Here is a 5,777-nt window from a genome sequence, read left to right as displayed (position 1 = left end):
TGTGAGGAGGGGAAGGGAAGATAAGTAGAATAAAGGTATGCCACGTACAGGCACCTAATAACCTCAATGAACGTAAACATTATATGCCATAACATGAGCTAAGATTAACAATATCAACAAGAATGAAAATGGGCCCAGAACTTGAGCAGCTGAGGAAGAAGATTGCCTTAAGTTTGAGGTCAGCCTGGGCTACACAGTGAGTTTAAGGCCAGCCTGAACTGCATGGCAAGATCCTGCCTCAGGAAAAAAAAATTTTTTTAAGGTGAGGGGTTGGGGAAAAGGGGATGAGAGGAAAAGTGGGGGAAGAGAAAGGGGAAGGGAATTTTAAAAAGAAACAAATTGCATTATGTACATGTACCCTCTCCCCAAAATGATCGTAAACTTCATGTTATGCAAACATGTACTAATAAAAAAACTGCATGTATGCTCACCATAGATCTATCCATTCTCCCAAGTATTTATCCAACAAAAAAGGAAACTATGTCCAAACAAGATTTGCTCAAAAGTAGTAGCAATTTCATTCATGATGGCCAAAACCTAGCAGCAACCCAAACACCCACTAATGGGAGAATAAATAAAAATTTGTGATCTGCCCATACACATGGACTACTACTCAGCACTATAAAGAAACCACCCATTCATACATGTAACATCAATAGCGAGGTGGGTTCTATATGCCTACAATGATAAATTGTTTCATTTAAGCCTAGTGGAAACTAAGTACTATCGATGTTCCCGTTCTTAGGTGAGAAAACCGAAACTTGGAAACAGTGACCCACGGTGTAGGTCACCCTGCTGGTGAGTAGCAGAGGCAGGCAGCACAGGAAGTCAGTCTGAGGCAGCATCCTCACACAGTGTTCTGCAGGAAGCAGGATGCGCTTGAGCTCCTTGCACACACATGGCTCTCCTAGGAGAAGGGTAGGCACCACGCAGGATATGACCTCCAAAAATGAAAGCAGGCTTGGAGTTGGTGTAGACAGAGCAACTTCGGATGAGGAAGAAATTTTATTCTTTCTTTTCTTTTTTTTTAATATTATGGCCCAGGTGACTCACCCTTTCTTGCTTCTCAGCTCCAAATCCTCAGGTCTTAATCTTGGTGTGTCAGATCTGGGGACTCAATGGAGTGCTCCCCAGAGAGGCTGCCCTTCTGTCTCAAGGCACAGGTCCCTACAAGCAGCAGCTCCACCTGGGCACCCATTACCAAAGTGAGCTGCAATTTGATGCCCTTTTACTGTTTACTTCTGCTTTAATTACAGGGTTGGGGAGAGAGCGCCTAAGCTTTGCCAAAAACTTTGGTGACTTTTTTTAAAAGTCTTTCTTTCCAATTGTTGGGAAAGGCTCTTAGGAATGGTTTTGGAACTGAGCTCGCTGCTGAGTTGCCAGGGTTTGGAGATCTCTGCAAAGGTCATTGTTTTTTATAAAGGTCATTGTCTTTTCATGAAAACCCCGGCAAAGCATGCCAAAGCAGGAAGGCCACCAGCTTGCCAAATGTCCGGTGTCCCAGTCACCTGCTCTTCCTGCCCTAGGAAGGATGTGGACTGATCTCTGGAGTAAAGACATCAGATCGGGTTTGTTCCTTTCTTGCTCTTAAATCAGCTGCAAAATGCATGAACAAAGCACACACAGAACGGTTCTCAGCGCCCTGTGCCGCCTCCTCGTTAAGCGCCGGCAGCTGCTGGGTGTTGCACAGAGCAAGATAAGCAATATGACATTTGCAGCCGTTCACATCCTGAGTGTGGAGCATTGTGCTCTCAACGGAACCTCTGAGGCCTCAAGCCTGAAGAATGCCCTACAAGTCAAAATACAGAAAATTTGTGCACTTTGGGTAGGGTAGGGTAGAGGTCGCCAGCAGGAGCCAGGGACGGGCAGAATCAAGCAACCAAGTCACGAGTCACTAGCTCTTCGGAAAAGTGGCTCTGCTGACAGGACAACGAGGGCAGGATGATTTTGGCAAGCCCCATGTTGTGTTAGCTGCACAAACTTTTTCCTTCCTCTTAGCAGTCTGTTAACATTTGGGTGGGGGCTTCTCTTCACATTCATGTAGAGACTGCTTCCTGTCACATGTCCTGCACCGAACTCCATGGCAGGTCGGCTGAGCACGCCCAGCTCCACAGGCAACTCAGAGCCACATGTAGCTCAGAAAGATTTAAACGCGCAGCTTTCTTGCACTGGCAGCATTTTCACATTTCCCCTTTCTTCAGTTTTTCTACATTACTTGAAGTGACTCTTATGCTTACCTCAACACTGTGCTTTGAAGAAAAATATGGGGGAGAGGAGGAGGTACCCAATGTGTCACCAGGGGCAACCTGCATTTGATGGGAAGCTGCTGGGCCCAGTGAGTACACCCTGATTGGACCTTCTTCCCTTCCCAGGCCAGCCTCTGACTCCCCTCTCTATGGGAAAATATTGATTTTAGACTTCTGGATATTAAAATTATTTCCATAAGTTCTCACCTACTTTCCTGTCTATTGCAAGATCCTCTGTGTTCTTATCCTTTCTTCTTATACCCCTCCTCAATATAGTTCTCACTAGGATTCTGCATCTAAAAGACCAGCACCCCCAAAAGAGCCTGCCTAGGCCTCACACCAACCCCTGCACCCAGGCCAATGCCCCTAGAGTGTTCTCGTCACCTGGGGGTAGGACCAGGGCAGCACCCCAAATACAGTAGGAGCTATGCTGTGCAACAGTACTGTAGAAGATGCTTTTGGTAAAACAAAAACTCTCCAAAGGGGATATATATGACTAAACAGGTAAAATAGATGAAAACTCCCACTTAATGCAGATGTAAATATATGTGCATATATGGGATCTTCCATCCCACTTATTCTTCATTTATTCAGTTTATGTCCATTTGTTATCTCCTATGTATCAAGCATAGTTCCAAGCACTGGAGACTTAGGGGGAGGTTATCAAATTCTCTCTCTTTGGAGCTGAAATTTTTGGTGGGGTAAAACAACAACAAAAGTACATAAATGTCCATTTCAGGATATGACAAGTGACATGAAGAAAAAGTAAACTGGGGTAAAAAGTGGTGGGGACTGAGGTGACAGTTTAGGTGAATGGTTAGGGAAGCCCTCACTGAGAAGGTGACGGCTGAGCAGAGTGCTGAAGGAAGCAGGGTATGAACCATAAAGACATCTCGGGGAAGCACTTCGAAGGCAGAGAAAAAGCAAACACAAATAGCCTGAGGCAGGAACACACTTGATAGGTTCAAGGAGCAGCAGGGAGCCCAGCATGGCTTCCGTGCAAGGAGTGAGGAGGGAGGGAAGTAATGAGGTTATAGAGGGGAAGATTCTGGGGGCTGGGGATTTAGCTCAGCCGCACAGCCCCTGCCTGGCAAGCGCAAGGTCATGAGTTCAATTCCTGGTACTGGAAAAAAAAAAAAACAAAACAAAACAAAACAAAAAACCTTGGGAAGGGAAGATTCTGGCGAGCTTCATAGGGGACAGGCACCATCTGACTGCTGGTGATGCTTGGCTACTGCCAAGAAGGGGTTGAGCATTTAGGGACAAAAGCGGGGAGTCCAGTTCAGAGGCAGCTACAGTAATCTCAGCCAGAGACAATGGTGTTAGAACAAGGCAATCTCTGTGCCGATGGCAGGAGAGGACAGTGTCTGGCTATACGGAGAAAAGAGAGCTGTAGTATTTGCTGATGGCTTGGGTTTTCTAGATAACCTTGGTCCTGAAATTTCAGGTAATAGCGTAGACTTACTGGTCAGGCAGAGGAGTAAATGTCTCAGAAATGGAGGCTTCTTGAACCCTCGCTCTTAGGCAAGAGGCCAAGGACCTATGCAACTACCTTTCACAGAAAATTTTCTTATAAGGCTTCAGAACAAACTTGAATCATTTCCACCCCCCTTGAGCCCCTTGCAGAAGGAGATCCCAAGTATGTGCAGAGCACAGTGACTCAGCAGAGGAGGACCCAGGAGCGGGGGAGTCTCCACACCCTCCCTGGCAGCCCTGCTCCTCAGAGCTCTCAGTGAAGGTACAAGTCCAGGAATGGCTCAGCCCTGAACTTCCTCAATGGGATCCCGGATGCAGCTGCTGGGCTGCAGCTACCAGCGTAGGAAATCTGAGTGGGAGCAGGCAGGAGATCCTGATGACCCTTTCAGCCTCAGGCTAAGCCAAGGGCCAGGCCACCATGGTGCTGCCCACAGTCCCTGCAGTCAAAAGCCCTTGATTTCAATTTCTACATTACAATGTCCACACACTGAAACTTTCAGCAAACCATCCTGGGCAGAGCCTTACCAAGGTCACTGCCTGGGGTTGGTCTGGGCTGCCGAAGGAAAGAGCCTGTGCTTAGCTCTTGTGCACCTGCACTGGGCGTAATCTATTTCTCTTCTGGTTGTCAAGGCAATGAGAACAACAGTGGCTGCAGAAAGCCCCTTAAGGCCACAGCCCATGCTGATCCTGACCAACACAGCCTGATCAGACCCTTCCTCCCTGTCTCTTCCCTTTTCTACTGTCCTCTGAGAGTAGTGTCTTCTCCAGAACCAATCGCCTACCTGCCCTCTCCCTGAGTGAACATGGTCCTCCAAGCCAGATCGGCAGAGCGCTTCTCAGCACCCTGGATTCCCGACTCCCAGCACCCCAGAGGGAGGGTGGAGGGGACACTGCATCCTGGCATGGAACATAGTGCCGCCCTGGAACGCTCTGGAAGCTGGTTTCTTGAAAGGACAGAAGAAGGCAGTTTCCCAAAATGCAGTCACACTTGGCTGCTGACCCCCAGAGCTTGTACCCAAACACATGTGGACTGGCTGCTGCTCTCATTAAAAGCTTTCACCTCAGGAGAGGTACGGGACCCACGGGTCCTGCCCATCTAGAGGGAATTAGTGTGGCAAAAGTTCCACGGGGAGGAGACACATGATTATGGTAATTTATGACAACAGCTAATTGTGGTGGAAAAGACTGGGAAATGGACAGCCTGTCCCACCCATCAGCTCACAAGTAAACAACAGGGGCCAGAGGTGCAGCAAAGCACATGTACAGCCCATGTGGAACTGTAGTGATCAAGGCTCACAGTCAGAGGCTCACAGTCCTCCCTCAGGCAGTCATCCAGACTGCACTAAGAGGATCTCAGCGTGAAGCTGGGGAGGTGGGTTACCTAGGTCCTTCTGTCAGACCTGGATCCACTGTGGGGTTAACCCCTGACAGTGAGACAGGAAGGCCCTTTTGTGCTATTCTGCTCAGTTTTCTCCATAATTCCACAAGGTAGATGATGTTACAAATGAGAAAATCAAAGTTCAGAAAGCTTAAGTGACTTGCCTGAAATCACACAACAAGCAAAGAGCAGGACTAACTAGAATTTAAATCTACATGTCCTGTTTCATATAATATTGCATTATTGAAAGGCTTATGTAAAGTGCTAAGTTCCTTGATTATTCTACTTAGCACACAAAATGAGAGGTACCTTTTAGCTTGCTCATCTTGCCATAACTAAGTATCACATCCAGGGTAGCTAACAACAAAAATTCATTTTCCCATGATTATGGAGGTAAAATCTGAGACCTGTAACAGGGCAGGCTGGTTTCTTCCAAGGTCTCTCCCCTTGGCTTGTGGTCGGCATCCTCTCCTCTTACCTTCTTGTAATTTCCTTATGTTCCTGCCTATGTTATAATTTTCTCTTTTTTTTTATTTTAAGGAGAGTAGCAAATGAGAAACAAACAAACAAAAAAATTGAACAGTAGCAGCATAGCAGTGTCATGAACATAAACAAATCAGAGCAAGAACATTCAAAGTGATACAGAGTCTCAAGACAAAATAATACAAATCAACAGT

The 5,777-nt window shown here is 46.9% G+C and overlaps 1 long non-coding RNA gene across 1 annotated transcript in view; it reads left to right on the top strand.

Annotated features, from left to right (window-relative positions):
• Nucleotides 1–2,085: 2,085 nt before the first annotated feature.
• The window catches only part of LOC106149470, a 17,067-nt gene continuing 13,375 nt past the window's right edge, over nt 2,086–5,777 (top strand). Inside the window, exon 1 of the long non-coding RNA XR_001235696.1 lies at nt 2,086–2,335. This is a non-coding gene — a long non-coding RNA (uncharacterized LOC106149470). The remainder of the gene's footprint in view (nt 2,336–5,777) is intronic.

This window comes from Chinchilla lanigera, unplaced genomic scaffold, assembly GCF_000276665.1.
Source record: "Chinchilla lanigera isolate Chin_1 unplaced genomic scaffold, ChiLan1.0 scaffold00045, whole genome shotgun sequence".
Lineage (NCBI taxonomy): Eukaryota > Metazoa > Chordata > Mammalia > Rodentia > Chinchillidae > Chinchilla > Chinchilla lanigera.
Note: the sequence above shows the minus strand (reverse complement) of the source record. Positions and strands in the feature narration are given on the sequence as shown.